Source organism: Epinephelus moara, chromosome 11, assembly GCF_006386435.1.
Source record: "Epinephelus moara isolate mb chromosome 11, YSFRI_EMoa_1.0, whole genome shotgun sequence".
NCBI classification, from domain to species: Eukaryota; Metazoa; Chordata; class Actinopteri; order Perciformes; family Serranidae; genus Epinephelus; species Epinephelus moara.
In genome coordinates, this window is record NC_065516.1 from 29,101,547 (window position 1) to 29,121,669 (window position 20,123).

The following is a 20,123-nucleotide window of genomic DNA, read 5'->3' on the forward strand; positions in this document are numbered from 1 at the left end:
GCATTACATCCCATCTAAAGAAATAGAGTAAAGTTTATTGTAATTCATCTTGGGCACAGTGCTACAGTCTATTGCTTCACATAAAATACAAGGGACGGGCATTTTAATTAACGTCCATATTCGAGCACATGCAAAAAAAAAAATCTAATGTAAGAATAGGGATATAAATTGGCCAACAATGGAAAACAAGTGCAATTTGAAATTCATTTATTGAACAGCCCGTCTTCAATTAGCCTATCAAACCACAAATTGAAAGTTAAAATAAGAAAAGTCAGCAAGCTTTCAGATGCTGACGTTAACATTAAATGTTCAACTTCTGCCTGGTAAGCACAAGCTAACACAGAAGCAGTGGCTAACATCTGAGTCAATCACCGGAACAGCTTGACTCTGTTGTTAAAACTGTTACAAACCATAAGGAAATGTTAGCCTTATGATGCTAACAGTTAGCCATGTCACTGTGTTAGTGTGTATGTGTATGTGTATGCAGGCAGACTCTCACCAACTGTTCTCGGTCGGTGTGGCGCTCACACTACTGCAGCAGTAGCTGATATGCTACACGCAACTCTACCATAAAATTTGATTTTACCCATCTATATAGAGTATACATTTTAATAGTAAAAAATATATACATTCAAAGGTCATGTTTACATGTGAAAGGGGCAGCAGCGAGTGCGAATACACTGAACGAATACTGATGTCCAAAAAAGTACTCGAGTACTCATAGAACTCTTAAACTCTTAACTTTCTTTAAACATACGAGATATTATAGACGTAACATTGACAATGCAGCGGCTTAAAGGTCCAGTGTGTACGACTTTGTTGTATTTAGCAGTGAGGTAGCAGAAACGAAACTTCCCCCAAGCGTGTAGGAGAACTATGGTGGCTGATGCACGAAAAAGCAAAACACGACTTGCCCTGTCTAGAGTCCGTGTTTGGTTTGTCTGTTCTGGGCTACAGTAGAAAGAACATGGCAGACACTATGGAAGAGAACCTGCTTCATATGTAGCTATCAAAGGCTCATTCTGAGGTAACAAAAACCCAACAAATATCATTTCCAGGTGGTCATAAACAAATGAACACATTAATATGAATATCAGATACCATTTCTGCCGAAAGATGCCCCTAAACTCTTCACACTGGACCTTGAAAAAAGACCCAGTGTATTTACAGCACATTGCTCTATTGCACTTAAGATTTAGCATCGAAGTTCAACTGCTTGATAAAGGCTGGAACAAACAATAGCTTCCAGTGGTTTGATTTGCACTTTGGCATGCAGAGTATTTTTCCTGATGGCAGAGGTTTATATTCAGAGAACAGAAGATGTTGAGAGTCTGCAGTGATGGCTGCTTACATACAGTGTGCAATTACCGCAGCTCAGTTACACCATTTTTTCCCCTTCTGCATGCACATAGTAGCCATACATAAAATATAGATGCATGTAGTGTGAGTGGCCAATGCTGGCTAGGACAAAAAGGTTAAATACAGTTGGCTGTTTAGCCAGCCTGATTTTCTTTTGTCATGGGGGATATTTTGGCATCAGAATAAAAACAACACCAGATTCACCATGGAAATTTGCCTATCACTGTAAAATTCATTGTGTTTCTGACCATACAAGTCACATACACCATTAGGTCATGTTGAATGATTCTTCCTATATGGTTGTGTATACATGGGAGGAAGGCCCACATGAATTTACAGTTGGAGGAGGCTCACATGGAAAAATAAAATTGCTCTGAAGTAAAAAAAAACCCTGAAAAGTTAATCTGGCTATTGATGATTGCTAAGCCCCGCCCCTTTGTGATGGTCCAACAAGCTGTCAGAGTAAGCATGGAGCCCACACTGTAACTAACTGCACTCCCTGAAGAAATATTATCATATATTTGGATAAATGAAGCAGTGATTCCAGAGAGAAGCAGACAGAGGGGTCTACAGTCTGTGTTTGAAGGATATATCCAGGATGTCAAACTGACTCAGCAGCAACAACAGGTTAAAAAGACAAAGATAGTTAGAAGCTAAAGCCGAACTATAGGCTACAGATCACAGTGTAAAAGTGAACCACCACATCACTGCTGATCGCCACACAAGACAATGAATATAAAGGGAAACTTTGCTGATATTGAACCAGCTGTGTGGCATCACAGTGTGTGCAGATGAACGGTGTTTGGCTTCACCCCCGTGCTGCTGCCAGCACCTGGAAGGGCAGGGATCTCCAGGGGAAGTCAAACAACTTTCACCAGCTCTAGGGTTGGGCGATAATACGGTAATAGGGTATCCTGTGGTATCTAAAAATAGCAACGGTATCAGTTTCATTACCGTCATTAAAAAATTCTGCCGCCCATATAGGCCTACAGTGGCCTGATATAATATTAAATACAATTTATTTAATGTCTAAATAATGACTGTTTGTCCAGCACTCATGTATGTGTGGTTGAGTTTTCAATTTAATACTATTACAATTTAAAAATAATAATAGGCTATAATGTTTCTCATAACTGTTGTCGGGAGATGACATTCGTCGTCACATTCGTCGTCACGTGACAGCTCAGACGTGAGAAAGAGAAGAAAAGATGGGAAGCCGCGCATCAAGCGAGTTGGTCCCCAAAAACCCCACAACTTCACAACTTCTGCAAGCAGCAGCAGCAGGTCCAGTTTCCATCAGAGTGGAGGAGGGAGAAGCGCAACCCGAACCACCGAAAAACAGATGACTGTGGGCAGTCTCCTTCAAAGAAAAGCCGATGCGGCGGCAGGTCCGGTCGGCACCATACAGGAGCGAGCAGGAGCAGAGATAATGGCCTGTTGTCATGAGCCTGTTATTCAGGGAGACGGAGACCTCCTTCTCAGGTGGAAATGTGATGGAGCCAGGCGTTTTCCTCTGATGTAGAGGGCTGCCCGAAAGTACCTGTGCGTTTGTGCCACGAGCTCTCCATCAGAGCGGTGTGAGCAAGACTGCGGCCAAAGTTGTCAATCCACTACGGGCCCTGCTCCAGCTGGAAAAAGTAAACATGCTGGTTTTTCTGGCGAAAAACCTTGAATAGTTTTGAAGCATAGGATGCTGCTATAGTTATCATTATACTTTGTTTTTATGTCATTTTCAATGAGGAGTAGCCTGTTCTGACGGTCAAAACAGTTGGGACTTGGAGAGGGCAAACTTTTCAAACTAAAAATAAACCAACGAACAGTATTTCCCGTTGCTTCTCAGGATAGGACTATATATGCCCATTTTCAGTCATGCCTTGTTATTTATTGTTCTGTTTTTCTTATTTGATAAGCCCTAGTACTGGATGCTGTAGAGCTGTGCTTTTAATGTATTTGATTTATGTTGATAGGTTCTAAAAATAAACCATCGGACAGTAGCCGCTGCGGTCGGATACGCTGTATAGCACACATTATCGTTACCACCGTTGTTATTTATTGATACTTTTTTGGAAGTGGACTGTAGCCCACAGACAGTGTTGTTATTTCATTCTGTTTGGTTGACTGCTGCATTTGCACTTTTTTTTATTTTTATTTTTTTAATATTTATCAATAAAAGTTGTTAATGTTGTACATGTTTTGTTATTTTTTCAGTATTCTTAGGCCTATGTAATGTTTGTTATTATGTTTCTGAACGATATAGACACGAGTCGACATTTTGGCGACTCCCTCTGAGCCCTTTAAAGTAATTTTTAATTAGTCACGGTAATACCGTATACCCTGGGAAAATGTGGGGAAGGTTTAACGGTAACAAAACTTGGATACCGCCCAACTCTAATCAGCTCTAGTCATCACACACTACGATGACACACAGCTGGTTGAATCTCACCAAAGTTTCCCTGCTTCCCTTCACTGGTTCCTGTACAGCAGGGTCAGTCTTTGTTTCACTGTTATAATCATTACAAAGCAAAAGCAGCATGTGTATACATTCAGTAGGCTATATCTTCAGTAGCTAGCTAGCTAACCCTACACTTTTCAGGGTTTGATTTTGGTTTTGGAACAGGGAAGAAACGTATATCTTTTTCCAACCTCTCCAGGTAACGAGTATCATTAATACACGACGTGCCCCAGGCACAACATTTAGCTCCAAATCCACAAAACCAGCCTGAAGATGAAGGAAATCTGAAACAATGGAGCACAGCTGTGTTGTTGTCGGACCCTGGTCTGAGCCGGCCTGATGCTACGTTATGATTGGCCAGGGGCGGGACTTAGTGAAGAGTCAATTGTGCATGCACTTTTGAGACAGTCCCTAACTTCATTTTGTGACTGTTGCGTCTATTGTCGAGTTATGCAAGGTGTCAAGCATCAGTTGAGCTTAATCCTGCGATGAAAAGCAAACCTGGTGAAAACTGTCGACAAGCTGCTGATGAGGAATGTACTTGAATCTGTTTGTATCTGTGTGTTATTTGCTCATATCCTAAAAAGCACCTGTATTTCTTTGGATCTTGGCAGTGTGAGATCAAAGAATGAGATCATGAATGTTGGGCGACGTCATAACTTCAAATTTCACTAATTGCCATATTTCAGCTGCAGCTGAAGATGAACTGCTCCTCTGTGGGGTGAGAAAGTTCAGCTCTGGGGGCTTATGACAACCTTTCAAATCCCCCTCACACAAACTGAATGCACGGATGTCAAACTCCAAACAGAGCTGTTCAGCCAACATTTAAGAGATGTGGGGTTTTCTCCCAACAACAGTGATATGTTTATCCCGCAGACAGTCGCTATAAGTTTACACCTGCCCTTTGGAGAAAATATCGCTGCTTTTTTCTGCACTGATGAATGTGGCTTCTAACAAACATCCCCTGACAGAAGAGGCTTAAACAGTGCATGATCCCTCTCACTGCCAACCGCTGTGCACACACACACAGCCTGCGCGACACAATATAATATGCACTTCACAGCCCGCGGATGAAATGAATGCAAATAACCGCGTGAGAAAGGCTTTTGAGCGTGCCAGAGAAATCAGTCTGTGGCCCCTGCTCTTTTAACATTTACTAAAAATCCATCACGTGGCGTTTGCAGAGTAAGCAGAACGCCAGATAGACTGTAACAAATGCACATGCTCTCTTTTGTCACCTTTTCTTTCCTTTCCGCCGAACCTTTCAAGTGCACACACATACTTCATAAGCTCCTGCAGCAGGCCAGCAGAGAGAGCAGGAGAGGCATGACAATAGACTGAAAGGAGAGTCAATATCGAACTGAGCAGAAAAAGAAAGGCAAAGAACACTGAAGGTCTATACCTATTGTGTGTGTACGTACGCGCGTGTTGGACTTTTAAGTCCTTTTGAAAAGTACACACCACTGCTCGGCGCTGTCTGATGTGTCAGACACTTTCTCTAATGAATGTGTGTCAAGCTGCTCAGCATTGTACAGGAGATTAAACTCGCTGTTTTCTTTATTCTACTCTGGCTCATAATGCACGCCGCCGCGTTGCGAGCGAGTGAGGTGAAGAGTGATCATAAAAAGAAAGGGAGACAAATGAGTGGTTCACCTTAAGACAGGAAGATCAGCGTCTCTCCACCTCCACAATCTGTGGACGCATCTCCCTTAACCGCTTTAATAACAGCTCTGAGAGAGAGCGCTGAATGTCAGCTCTGCTGGAGCGCCCGGCTGTTTGTGTGAAGTAGCTGCTACATCGAAACAAGCCAAGGCTGTAAATGTGTTTCTATGAAGTGGTTCAGAGGGGAAGATGCTTGACATTAGGGCTGTTGTGGAAAAGAGAAAAGAAGAGAAAGCAATTGACAAAAGGAGAAAAGGGAGAAAAGGTGTGTGTACACATATACTGTACATGTCTACTGTGACAGTCTGTGTATACTGTACAGGTGTGTGTGCCCATGCTACCTCTAAGTGTGCCACCTGACTATGGGCGAAAGCGTGGGAGAGTGAGAAGACTGACATGACGTAATCCAGTGTGCAATGTCACAATGCTCAACCCTGACATTTCACGCAGCAGTTAGAAAAAAACAAACCAGCAGCTACAGTGATGCTGGAGACAAAGCCCTGACAAATAATGCACGTGAAAAACAAAAAATCTATTTTATGAAGTGATGGGAACGTTGACACCAAAATTATCCATGCCTCCCTACTTCTAGTCCAGTGAAAACCACACATCTCCAAAATGTCAACTTCTCTGTTTTCAGCTGTGATAATTTCAAAAAGTTTATTTATTTTAAAGTTACAGCACAGTTATTTTTATTTTCATAAAACCAAACCCAGTTTTTAATATTAATTGTTTCTGCAACAGTCATTCAATGTATTTACATCCTGTAATTATCATTCATTATCATTGTTAGTGGCGGGGTCTGCCATTCATTGGCTCAAACCATCTACCTACATACACCACACATTCTCACATCTTGATGTTTGGTCAGGCACTTTCCACGTCCACATACGATGCGCAAGGTACCCTGGGTCCACTGTCTGTTGACATTCTGGGACGCCGTGCCAACTTCTGCCTGTTACATGCATTGTTTTCTTTCAAAATTCACTTCTGTTTTCACAGGAAATTTAGAGCTTACATACAGTCTCTTTCAAAATAAAAGCACTATGTCAGTACAACACCACAGACTGACCTTTTTTTTTTCCTTCAACAACAAACACGTGGTTCGGTTTAGGAAAAAAGAACAGGGTTTAGCTTTATAATGAACGAACACCTCTCTCCTGGGTGAAAGTCCGTGTTTGTTGGACCCATCCACCACCCTTCCCACCTGCACTACTTGGACTTATGCCGCCTTAACTTTTGTTCTAGTCCCAAACTATAATGCTGACCAGCCGTGTATCATGCTGACACTAAAGGACAGCTTTTTATGTCAGTGTCTGACGTCAGAAGTCACTGCCCAAGCGCCGGATTTCTACGACTTCTGAGTGAGACTTGGTTGACGTACAAGAGATTCACAAGAAACAGGAAATGCATGTGTGTAATCCAAAGTTGCTGTCTGTAACTTTATCTATTGATATAATTTTGTATCAGAGCTGCAAGTTACTGCTTATGCTAACCTAACATTGCTACGGCTGTTATTTCACATTAAAAGCATTCAACTGGCAAAACACAAGGTGGCTTATATTGTGAAGTGGTCACAGGAAGCGCAATGTATAGTGCAGGCAGAAATTATTGAAAATGCATCGACAAAGCAAAACTATTATTTTCTGCATGTTTTTAACAGCAGATCAGTTTTAAATGCTGTAGAGAGCGGTGATGGGAGTTACTTTAATCCCACTACTTTTGACGGTAACTAGCAATGTTACTAATCATTTTTTCAAATATTTTTGTCTTGATCACAGCAGATAAGCGCAGTATATTCTTTGGATTTTTTCCTGGTTATTATCTAACATCACCTGTAGCAACAGGCAGCTCAGGTGAGCGGCGCTCAGTGTGTTTCTTTAAAAGAGTGACACAGACAGGGAGGAAGAGAAGGTGGAAGGTGGACTATTGCGCGCAATGTTTCCGTTAACAATGGCTTAACATTACTTGGAACACTGTGGGACCTCCTGGACGACCTGCACAGATATACTGTACAACGGTGACTCACCAGACCTTAAGGCGGCGCAGTGAATAGCGTGAATCAATCAGCATCAGACTGTCACTGCACACAACAGTTGAGGCTGTTTGATCCTGCTGTTCTGGATATATATAAACATTATTTTTACCTTCCTTGAGATGAAGAACAAAAGCATGCTTATCGTGGTGAGTTACAGTCTATGTGCAGGGTTTGAAGCACTGTTTAGGTCACAATAGATAACCCCCAGTGTGTTTGTGTTTTTGAAAATGACTTTCATAACTTAGGCCTGTTCTAAATTACTGTAAAATGTCTGAAAAACAATTGTTATTTCATTTTATTTTGCCAAAACTGTATTGAAAACTGACTTGTGTTGCTTGACTTGAAGGCCTGTCAAGGCCACCTTAATTAGACCTATCAAAACCTATCGTGTTTTATTTTTTCCCACTGCTAATTACTTTTCATCACAGTGATAATGGGAACAACCACAGATAAAATTTGAGTTGTCTTGTATCACACTTCCACAGCAGCACTAAAATAATAATGCTGTGAGTGCACTGATAAGAGGATGGAACAGGTATTAAAAAGTAACACAAAGGTTATGTCCCCTTGTAACTAATTACTTTTATATTAGTAATTGGTAGAGTAATTCAATTACTTTTAAGAGAAGTAACTAGTAACCGTAGCTAATGACTAATTTTTGGTAACTTGTACAACACTTGCAGGAAGTAACGAAACAAGAAGGCGCAGCCAAAGTGAGCAGTAAGGGGCCGTACACATGCCGTGTTCTTGCGCCCTCAAATTCGTCGTTTTCGGCAGACGCGCTCAAACGCCAGAGTGAGGCCTTCGTGGCGCACACGCATTCCTGAGGGCCTTTTTCTTTTTATTACTCATGGCACGCACATCATAAAGTTAGATTGTGGTGTTTTTGAATGACAGATAAAGACAGATTATCGACTGACTTCCTTTAAAACAACATGTTTTGGCAGCACTGTTTGCAGATACACGAGTTGCTTTTCTCTTTCTGAGTGCTGTAGTCTTCAACCACACTTGCTGTTGCCACAGCAACCGTGGGTGTCACCAAATCAACTAGACCCAAAATGTGAAGGATAACAACTTTAGGAAACACAGTGGAATTGTCTCCACACATAAAGGAACACTTTGTGCTCCCGTTTTATTGAAAAATCACCATTTGGAGATACAAGGTTTTCACAGGGAAGCATAACAATGCGAACACCTGTCTAATCCCTCATGTTATTTCTGTCTTTTTCATTTCCTCCATCTAATTTATTTTTTTGTATTCTGTTTATTTGCTTACAGCTTTCACCTGCACTGTAATCTCCTATGTTGTGGATGCCTTTATGCTGCATGTGAGTCTGCTCTGGCAGGTGAAAACGGAAACATCCTCACACATAGGGATGTTACGTCATCGGCATGTTTTAAGATAAGTCGACTTCTGTTTATGCCTTTGGTGCATAAAACTCTCCCTGTCAACATATATGTGTCTGTGTGCGACTGTGGTGTTTCATTTCTCCATCAGCAGGAACAGCGCTACTTCATCATCCTGCACAGGAGAGTTCGACGCAGGCCCTGAAATTCAGCCGGGATGCGGAGACAGGAAACAGGGCAGCAGTGGGAATGGATTTGTTATGTACCTGCTGACGTACAACCAGGTGCTGCAGCAACAGTAGAAATGTATTAAAAGTCAGAGCGTGTGCATTCTGCACTGGCAGTTAAAGTTATATGCAACTGTGAGGACAACTCTGCCCGCGCTATTAGTAATTCATCATCTTTTTACAGAATGTGATGGATAAGTGCAGCGAGCTGGGTCAAACTTTTCTTAGTCTAAAAGCTTAAAAGTCACCGGGACTGAAAACTTCTCCTTTCAGCCTCTGACTAAAGCATATGATAACTATTCATGCTGTGAGCCGTAGATCCCCCCCCCCCCCATATAACACAATCTGTCAAAGCTTTATCACTGCTCTGTGAAGCCAATCGAATGGCTAATCAGCCCATCTACCCAGAAGACTTTGTTCTAAAGTTCACGCCGCTGAGATATCTTGAAGCTGCACGCAGGAGCCACCTCTGTGATAGTGTGAATGATTGGTACAAATGTTCTAAGGGCATGATTTGCTCTAGCCTCCGGAATGGCTGTATTTGATCTGCTAAGTGCTTTGCGGGGAGACGGCGTCGGGCGAAGATATTATGACTCATGGCAACCCCGCCTGTCATCTGTATGCAGAGTTCAGCACTTCCTGTATTGGAGGGGAAGAAGTGCCATCAAAGGTCGCCCCAGAAACATCCCTCTGTGACAATGACAACGGAGACGGTATTAACAGGTCCGCCTCTCAAATTTAGAGGTGATGCCTGTGACCCGAATCGGCAATTCAGCTGTTCTGGAAGCAACTGTTACAAAAAAAAAAAAAAAAAAAAAAAAATCAGCTGATAAGAGCAGTGAAAGTAAGAAGTTCAGTAAGAGTTCAGCTGCATCTATTTTGTGCATTCATACTCCTCTAATTTGGCAGGGCTCGGCTATCGAGGAGGGGAACTCAGGCACGGAGAAATGCTGCTGCTATACCGAGTGAATACTATGAAATATTGCACCTATTTTCCTGCAATTTTACAGACACACACACATGCACTAACACATTTACAAAATATGTGGGGAGAACCCTAACACAGGGGGTGAAAACCATCATGTAAACATTATGCGTTCCATATATGACCTCTGTGTTTCCTCTTATTGCCCGGTGGGATAACATAAAAATACATGAAGATGTGGAAGGAGCTCCATCCATAACCCAATGGACAGTAGTTCCAGGCACAGCGCAGGCCTTAACTAGCTGGCTGTTGTATACTCATGGGCAGGCAGGTTGAAATATGAGGGCTGAGGACATGAGGTCTTCCCAGAATGCTAAACTCTCCCTCTCCCCCCATCTATATCTCTCACCCTTTCTTTCTCTCTCCCCCCGCTGTGCCCTGCAACCAATCTGACGCCTAATTAATCCTGAAGGTCTTTTGTTCCGCTGAGGTTTTCCTCTCTTTCCCCCCACTGCACTCCATCCATCCTCACCTCCCCTCCTTCCCTCTCTCCCTCCCCCCACAGCCTGCCTCTCATCCCTCCCCCTGCCAGCTTGGTTTTCTCCCCTCCTCCTCCTCCTCCACACACCTACACACACACACATGCTCTCATACATACACCTTATTCCAGCCTCTCCCATTTTGTTTCCCCCGAGGGAGGCACGGTACAGTCCCAGAGAGCAGGACAGAGGTAACAGATGTTTTGCTTTTTCTTTTTTTCTCCCAATCTTTGGGGTAATTTAGTCGAGACTAAAATGTACGACTGTTGTTACATTTATTCCCAGTATTCTACTAATTATGCTCACATGAGACATTTTCGTGGTTTTTAGTATGCAGATATGCAGACATGCAATGTGGGTAATGTGGATACAGCAGAGACAGATAGCAGCAGAGGAATGCAAAGATGTATACTGCAAACCTAAATGTTTCAGGCTTCACATCTTCAAAGAAACAGTTCAACATATAATGTTGAATGAATATGCTTATTTGCTTTCTTGGCAAGAGTTAGATGAAAAGATGGAAACCACTCTCATGTCCGTGTGCTAAATACGAGGCTACAACCAGCAAAATAGTTAGCTTAGCTTAGCATACAGACTGGAAACAGCCAGACTGATTTTATCCATAATACAAAACCAAAAATATGTATAAAAAGAAAAGTGTAAAAATGACATTTCATTGTTTTCCAGGGGGTTATGGGCCAGACTATTTGTTAATTTTCAAAGTGTATAATGAATTTATATTAAACCACTCTACCTTGCAGAAAGCCCTTTCCAATGGGGAATTGAGATAACTGAAGCCATTATCTCAAAGTGTCCAGACTCCATTGACAAAAACATTTTTAATCACTGGATGTGTTGGTCAACCAAGGTTGGAAATTAATCTTTTAGGGTGCTTTTTACACCTGCCCTGTTTGGTTCAGTTCAATGGAACTCAAGTTTATTTGCCCCCTCAGTGCGGTTCCTTTGGACAGGTGTGAACACAGCAATCACACTCAGGTGCGCACCAAAATTCTGACCAATCAAGAGCAGCTTTCTCACACAAGGCATTTGATCTGGTCTGCTTGTAAATGCTGCCGTGAGAACATGAACCAACTCTAGGCAATTATACAACTTTGTGACAAAATTAGTCCCTGATTCAGACCAAAGGAGACAACTCTAGGTTTGAAAGCACCCTGCCTCGATCAGTTAGTGTGTAAGGTAAAGCAGTTAGACTACCAAACATAGCGTACACTTCAGCTGAAACTGATTCTTCACGTGGCTCTTTTAAGATAACTAAAACATGTTTTGCTGTGGTCCCCGTCCACAGCAGTACAGTGCTTAGCTTCCATGCTAGTAGATTTGATTAAGTAAAGACGCTAGCAAAGCAACACAGTACATAAAATAAGCACAGCAGAAACTTCACATAAGGTTAGACAACTGTGTTTAACTAATTTCTTTAAACGTTACAGTTACGGCTAATAATGACAATAAAAATATATAAATTTGCTGATTTCAAATTTCTCGACAATTTAAAGCAATTGCCAGTTCTCTTCCAGGAAGTCACAATATCACAGTTAAATCAGTTGCCAGGGAACCAGGTCTACCTAAAACAACATTCCTTTTTTAAGCACGTCACATACGCACGTGATGTTATACCTTTCCATATTGTAAATGTGTCTGTCAGATGAGATGAAGAACTGAGTCTGAGTCACTACAGGTATCACCAGACTGATGCAAAGTTGAGTATTTTAACATAACAGCTGTATGAAAACTCCACTCCGGCATATATTCTATCCCGCAGCCAAGCAGAGCATATCAACAACACAAGCCATGTTGCCTCAGCTTTAGAAGCGAGGGGAGGAAACCCTCGGGAAAACATCCACAGAGGTTTGGGAGGCCCAGAGGGTCCAAGTGATCAGCCAGGCATGTGAGTGGGTGGAGAGGGACAATCGCTGGCAGGGGATGTCTGTCTATGTCTGTGCAGCAGAACAGGACTGAGAGTTTGGACATTTTGTTTTGAGGATTTAATTATTATTTTGTGAAAATCAGCGGCTAAGATGTCTGTAATAAATTCAGGCCTTGGAACATTAACACCATATTTGCAGACTAATTGAGATAGCAAGATGAAACTAACCTGTGATCAGAAGGCAAGCTGCTATATTACTGAAAAAATACTGTATGTGTAACTGCAAATATAATAATGGATTATCTGTGTAAATAAATTAGAGCTCAGCGCTTTTCTGCAGATAGTTTTGATTCCACTTCCTCCTCCTCTGTCTGTCTGGCTATAGTAAAATTTATTACAAGATCACAGTGGTTCTTTAACATAACAATGTTAATAATATCTAATAATTACTATCAGCCCTTTAAAACTAGAATGTTCCATTAACTGTGAGATCAGAGAAACTAAATTCAGGAACTGAAAGTCTGTTTTACATCTGTGGAACCATAAACATTCGGCACTTCAGGCTAATGCCGGATTTAAAAAGTTCTATTTTTCTTTGTATTTATTGTGACCTCTGATGTTTTTGTAAATTAATGAATAAAAAAGAACACACACAGAGGCGGCAGCCATGATGTCTGTGTGCTCTATTCCCTTGAAAAGTTTCTGCAGTGGAGAAGCCCTGTTATAGATGATATGTTGCTATGTATGCTAATCAATGTCATGCAGTTTTTTTTTACAGCCCCTACAAGGAACTTTCATTTTGAGTTGATTTTGGCGACCCTGTGGACAAAAGCGGGAGTGTTTTTGCCGGAATGAAGCCTACATTTCCCATGAGCTCTAGTGCGTATTGTCGTAAAGACGCTTACCTGGCTCGCGCATGTGTTTTGGGGATGAATGAAACAACAAGACAGGAAAACTTTGCCCCCGCTCCTATCGGGGATCCCAGCTCACCTCTGCCGCGCCCCAGCTCCACCTCTCCGGCGTAAGCGCCACTGCCGCCGGGGTAAACTCAGCGGTCGGCTGGTAAGGCTGAAGGCCTGTTTGGCGAGCACTTCCACAGCTTCTTGGACTGAGTATGGAGCGATGCCTCACCTCTTTATTTCTCGGCACTCGCTGGACCCTGTCTGCCTCACCTCTTTATTTCTCGGCACTCGCTGGACCCTGTCGATGCCTGGCTGGTACCTGTCTTCGGCCCGGATGAGGTGTTCCCCTTGTGTCTAAAATGTTTAAGTATCCCATGCACAGATATTGTTTTGACATCTTACTTCTGCGAAGTCCCTCCCCTTTCGGTGGACCGCAGTGGGACTTTATTTTGGTAAAAATACGTGTGGCAGTCAACGGCGAAAGAACGGTGTAAAAATATTCAATGCAGTTTGATATTAAGTTAAATACTAAACCAGACCAGTATACCGAATTTTACCACTAAGTGCCGCACTGTCACACACTTGGCAGCCCCTCCTGAGTGGAACATAGTGATACTGTGTCCCAACAGCAAGCGCGTATCTGACTATCACGTCTCACCATGTAACATCAGAACTCTCTGTCCACAGTGAATTCATGAAATACACACTCCTGCTTTACCATGTAAACAAACCATGTACCTCTCAGCTATGTGCACAAGATCAGACTGGAGACAAAGATAAATCACCTGCTGTGATATTTAGTGGAAATGACACAATATGGCAAACAACAAGTAGCCTAGATTGTTATTAGTGACGGCCATTTACCAGAAACTTTCCCGTCAGCTAACAACGTATTTTTTTGCATTGAAATGAAGTATAGCATAGATAATTTCTCATTGCAACTTCATGAATCAGCAATTCCTCGTACTTTGCTGAGCTTTCAAATTGCGTGACAGGAATAAATATTAACAGGGTGTGCAACAAAAGTTCAGCTCCACACAGCGCACTAAAGGCTAAAGTATACTTGCTGCATGAAACGCGTGCAGTTTTCGCGCACTTTTGGCTGCCACACGTATTTTGCGGTCGTTTGGCGCGTAGACCGCACACTTTGCTGTGAGGTAGCGTGACGCGTATGCAAGATGCAATATTGACATGAACACTAGAGGTGCTCATGCGAAGTATACCTAGAGACTGTGAACGTGAGGTCGGAGGTAGACTGGTGAAAAGGATATAATGGAATGAAAGATGTAGGAGCAAGGTAGACCCAGAAGATGGCAGTAATGCAACGTAAAGGATACCAACCACCGTAAGACTCCAAAGAAGAATAATTCCCTATGCTTTTCCTTATCGGTTGCTCGCATGGGTAAAACAAGGGAAACAAACTCCCCATGTGATTGGTTAAGGGGCCGCACATACCAACTCCCCATGTGATTGGTTAAGGGGCCGCACATACCATCTCCGATGGCGTCAGGGACAACACCTTTTCCTCTGCCGAGATCTTAACAGCAATAAAATTCTGATCTCCTCTTCATCGAGAGTGTCCATGTTTGTGTTTATCCGGAAATACACTGTCACCGCCTTCTTTGCTTTTCGTGACCTCTGTGTCTGAGTGCTGCGGTCTGCCCCTAGCAGAGACCACCAGTATCAGACGTTTTGGCTGCATCGACTAGCGTTCGTGCTGCAGCAAGTATACACACAGGTGCAGCACACCGTGTACGCGTACGTTTGGCCACACAGCAAGTATACTTCTTGCTTAAAGGGAAATTTCGGTTTATTTCAACCCGTCTCCTATCGTCCTAAATTTGGTTCAAGTGACTACCAATCTCCAGAGCTACGCAGCCTTGTGGCAGCCATTCCTCCTCTCTCGTCCTCTAACGTTACCTATTGCGCCTCTCTCTCTCCTCCTCCTCCTCCTCCTCCGTTCAGGCGACCGTCCGGTTCTGCCCTCCAGCTGTTGCTGCTTGTTCAGGCACGCTATGAGATCGCCGCTTGTTCTCGCAATATTTCGGCCGCGCTTTGGAAAGCAGAGCTAAATGGTAAACAAACATGGCAGCACACCGGTAAGGTAAGACAACACGTTTAAATGTTGTTTTCTATATGTTCTCTGACATTTATCCTAACGATATGAGGCGGTCTTTGTGGAAAAAAAGCTTGTTTAGTGGACTAACTTTGCCCTTGAAGGGATGCCCGTTCACTTACGTTTTAACAGGTCTGACGCTACGGTTGTATCTAGGCTAACGGCTAACATGCTAACTATTATCTGTATGTCACTAGTCACATGAACCAAATTTAGGATGATAGGAGACGGGTTGAAATAAACCGAAATTTCCCTTTAAGTCACTCGATGTCAGGTATGAGACCTCTTTAGTCGACTTCAAATCCAAAATGTTGCCATATTGGTGCAGTTTTAGTTCTCTTGAGAGACTATCACTACCATGTCTCCTCTCATCACCCCAAAAAACACATGAACTTTATAGTAAACAACACAACTTGCAGCACCTTGACTGAAATTGATTTCCTTCTTGCTGCCATGCTCAGCTCAGCAGTAAATTGCGCACGGCCTGTCAGACACTAGTGGCTCCATTTGTATATAAACAAACATAAAACTACGTACATCACGTCATCATATGGCTGATGTGGGCTACTTTTTGATTTGTCATAATAACAAATGCTGCTTCAGTTTGTTTGCATAAAATCAAACCATCAAAAGAAAAATAATGTTACATTTGTGCCAAGGTAACAGCCATGTTGGTGAGTTAACTAGAGATGCAGTTCACTTAGCAGTTTCACAGAAAACTAAATGGTACTATGACAGACCTGCGACACTGACTTGCAAATTATCTCTTAAACTGACAAACACTGAGATAAGGTCCCATGGGGGACACCGGAAGAGGAGGGATTTCGCCTCTCTATCAAAACAAGAGGATATAAAGGTAAATAATCATTTAAAATAGCTGAAGATAAAACAGGAGCTTGGCCTGGTTGTAGTATGTGTGTTAAATATAAAACAATACTTTGGTGCCACATCTGTTGATCTGCTTGCTGTACGTCACCGTGTTGGCGTTATGAACGATTTGATCTCCCCTGCTGTGATGCATGCTGATTTGGGCGTGTGCGCGACTCCATTCAGCGTGTGTGACAGAACGGTCCATTGCTCCGGGCTGGAAGGTCATTTAAAGGCCAGACATCCAGACCTCTCCTCCCTCCTCTTCCCCTCTCTCCTGCCTGAGAGCCAGAGATAAACCTACACATGCCAGCCACACAGGACCAATAGTCATGATTTATTGGAAGCCATTTGGTACCTGAACGCCTATGAAATTGTAATGAACTTGATTATGCTTTTAATGAAGTGTGAGAGGTTCTTCAGAAACGATTATAGCCATGCTCCGGCTCACAGCTAGGGGCTGTGGAGGGGAAAGGAGGAGGGAGGAAGGGGGAAAGGGAGGAGCGGAGGACTGTCACAAACAATGAAGACTTTGTAGGATACTGTAGGGCGAGCAGAGGTGCAGACAGGAGCGCCACGCTTTTTGGGAATAGATTACAGGGGCGTTTTACAGTATATGCGAGGTGACTTGACCCGACCAACCCCATTTCAGTTCCTCCCTGCTAAGGGATTTTCCCTCAAAGCTGCATGCTGACGCGGTACATTAGATTCAACAGCCTGCAGCCTCATAGGTCATATTTTGCATACATATTAGACAGTTGAGGATGATTCTAACCTTTCCATGTACAGGGTGCTCCCATTCAGACGGGGAAACATTATTGTTCGGTAATTTCACACACAAATCTCCACTCTCCCATGCCGCTGCTTCTTTAAATACCACATGATGAGGTAAGTGGCTGCTAAAAGGGCAGACTGACAGTCCAGAGGCAAACAGTGGCTTTTTGCTCACATTATTATTGTACGCTAAGTGACAAATTGTAATGAGATACTTTATGAATGCATATAAGGAACTCCCTCCTGGCTCTCATTTACAAAGGTCAGTTATCGGGATTAATTTGAAATACAACACTGACTGGTGTTCTTTAAAAGATACCTCCATTTTGTTACAGACGGGGTATTATAAGTGTAGTTTTACCACTTTTTCAGTTATGATAATGTTGTACTCATCAAAGCTGTGGCTGAGTTTTAGGAACCTGGGGACACTGCAACAATAGGGTGACACCTAATGATTATTTTCATTATCCATTAACCTAGTAATTATTTTATCAATTAATAGTCAAATATGCCAAAAGACTCATGCACATCTCTCGCATTCAGCCGTCAATGATATAAAAGAGACATTCTCTGCCATCGAACAGGAAGTAAAAGGCGGCGAAGTTGAATGTCTTCTCCATATTACAACTCTACATCCAGATCACTGTATCTACAGGTATCAGTCACCTAACCTCAATGCTTTTAAAGATTATATTAACTGAATTTAAGAATGATTTTGGACAAATCCAAGTTCACACCAAAGATTTTCGCCAAGACGAGTTGAAACATGCAACTACTTACAATGTGCCGTTCTGCAACGTTCTAAAAACATGAGCACATACAGCGAGCAGCAGCAGCGACCCACCGTCCGACACCGGCACACAATGAGGACGGAAACAGAGGGCTCGTGTGTCATTTTGACTTGACCAGCAGACTTCACTACAAGCTGATTGGGTGTTGAAACAGGTGATGTACTGTATGCTCTAAAACCAGTTGTCGATGATTTGACCAGCTGAGTCACAGGTGACACCATCAGCTGGCTTGAGTCAAGCTCAGACGGGCCAGTTCACCGCTGCAACTTTCCTCTGCAACGTTCTGAGACAGTTTCGGCTAGTCGCAAATCTTTGGTCTGAACTGGGCTTGACAGTTAGTAGTGCATATGTGGTCTTGTGCAGTGGTAGCTTTTATGTATAATATGGTTATTAAAGTGAATTAGGTTCATCCACATTTTGCCAATAGGTAAACCGAAGTATAAGTTTTAAAGATTAAATATGAAATGTGGACTTTCATGCAGAAGAGCTTGACTCATTTTGACAGAAAGAAATCAAAAGATGTATAAATGAAATTAGATTTTGTTTAGTTTTAGTTTTAGATTTTAGATTTAGTTTGTTGTAATTCAGACCTCACAAATTGATAAATTAAAGTAACAGTGTGTAAGATTTAGGGCAATTCAGTAGCGTCTAGGGCACTGCAACCAGTTGAAACTTCTACCCAGTTTGCTGCTTCCTGTTTGGTGCTGGAGAGAGCGCAGCTATTGGTTGTTGCCAATGTTCACGTCATTGAACCTCAGTGTTTGCATGAGCCAAGACGATGATATCAAACATGTTTGATTTATCGGATCATTAAGATGAAAAAAAAAGACTAACTGAAGTCAGCTCTGACTGAATTTGAAGACCACCTTACACCAAACAACTGAGATAAAACGGATGCTTTTATATTGAAATTGAAAAATTTGTCTGCCACAGAGTAATCGCTTGAAAAGTCATTTGGAGTAAGGCCAGCATTAGATGACAGTTTTACTCTTTGCCTTTTATTTCACTTCCAAATAAATTCAATTAACCTTGAAGTTCGCCTACAATCTGTACAATTAATATTAACCTTGTGAGTATGATTTTATTATTATCACTGATTAAAATTATGACTAAAACCACAAAAAAAGCCCAGATGTATCCTTTACATGTCTAAATTACCACCCTAGGAACATCAACTGCAAGAGGCACTCTGTTTGGCTGCATCAGTAGAAAGTGACGGATGCAGATGTTTCATCAGTCTATTTGCACTGCACCACTAATGGTGATAACCACAGCTGATCCTGTGGGTACAGTCTGCTGCCGTAGCTGTCACTTTGTGTGTATCTGCTGCCATCACTGTCCACATGCTGAGGCTGTAACACTATCTGCAAGGTCTCCGAAGCTGTTAATCAACTCCTCTCTAATGTGTTGTTCACACCTTCTCTCTGTCTCTCTCTCTCCCACTTGGTGGATTTCTATCTTAGACAGGGTGCTTGGCTGGGCGATCGCTGTCGCTAATTTGTTGTGGCAATATTAATTAATGATCAGCCTGTCACAGCTGTTTATATTGAGACAGATTAGAAGTGGGAGAGATTAGACAAAGAAAACAATCTGCGAGAGGCTCAGCGGCTGACAGGGGTCACCTTCGCGTGTCTGAAATCATATTCAATTTGCCGAGGCGGAGGCAGGGAAATTACTCTACTTGACCAGTCTGTATCCTTCTCTATCTGTGATGGTTCACATTTAGAGATAACTTAATCAATTCATTTTCAACCGCAATAAAGACAATTTACAGTCGCATTCGATCTCAGCTGATACGATGAAAAATTTACATATTCAGCTGCTTTTTATATGTTTGTAATAACCGAGAGACAAATACGCTGGCTCTTTCATCTGCAGCTTTTTCATGCTTTCTCTCCTCAACCTCTCCTCTATTAACCCTCATTTTCATTCTGCTCTGCCACCGAGCACATTTCCCTATTCAAATGGACCTTAATCCAAGGTGGCAGAGCGCGGCGTCCTGACCACTGACCTCCGTACTGTCCTTCCACGTGGACCTGCTGACTCTGTGCCTTCCCACTGCTGCACACAAGTCCTGGGCTCAGTTGACTTGGCAACAACGCAGCGCATTGTGACGGCGAGGGGAGATTAAGTGGCCAATCAAGGCCTGAACAGTGGGGTAATCATTCCACTTGGTGAAATGGGTGTCAGGATTACTCCGGCACTTTCTCACTTCACTGTGCAGGCTTTATTAGGGCAA

At 42.6% G+C, this 20,123-nt stretch overlaps 1 protein-coding gene across 1 annotated transcript in view; it reads right to left on the reverse strand.

The window, feature by feature from the left end:
• The window catches only part of adarb2 (adenosine deaminase RNA specific B2 (inactive)), a 266,657-nt gene that overhangs the window by 77,231 nt on the left and 169,303 nt on the right, over positions 1–20,123 (reverse strand). The window lies entirely within an intron of this gene.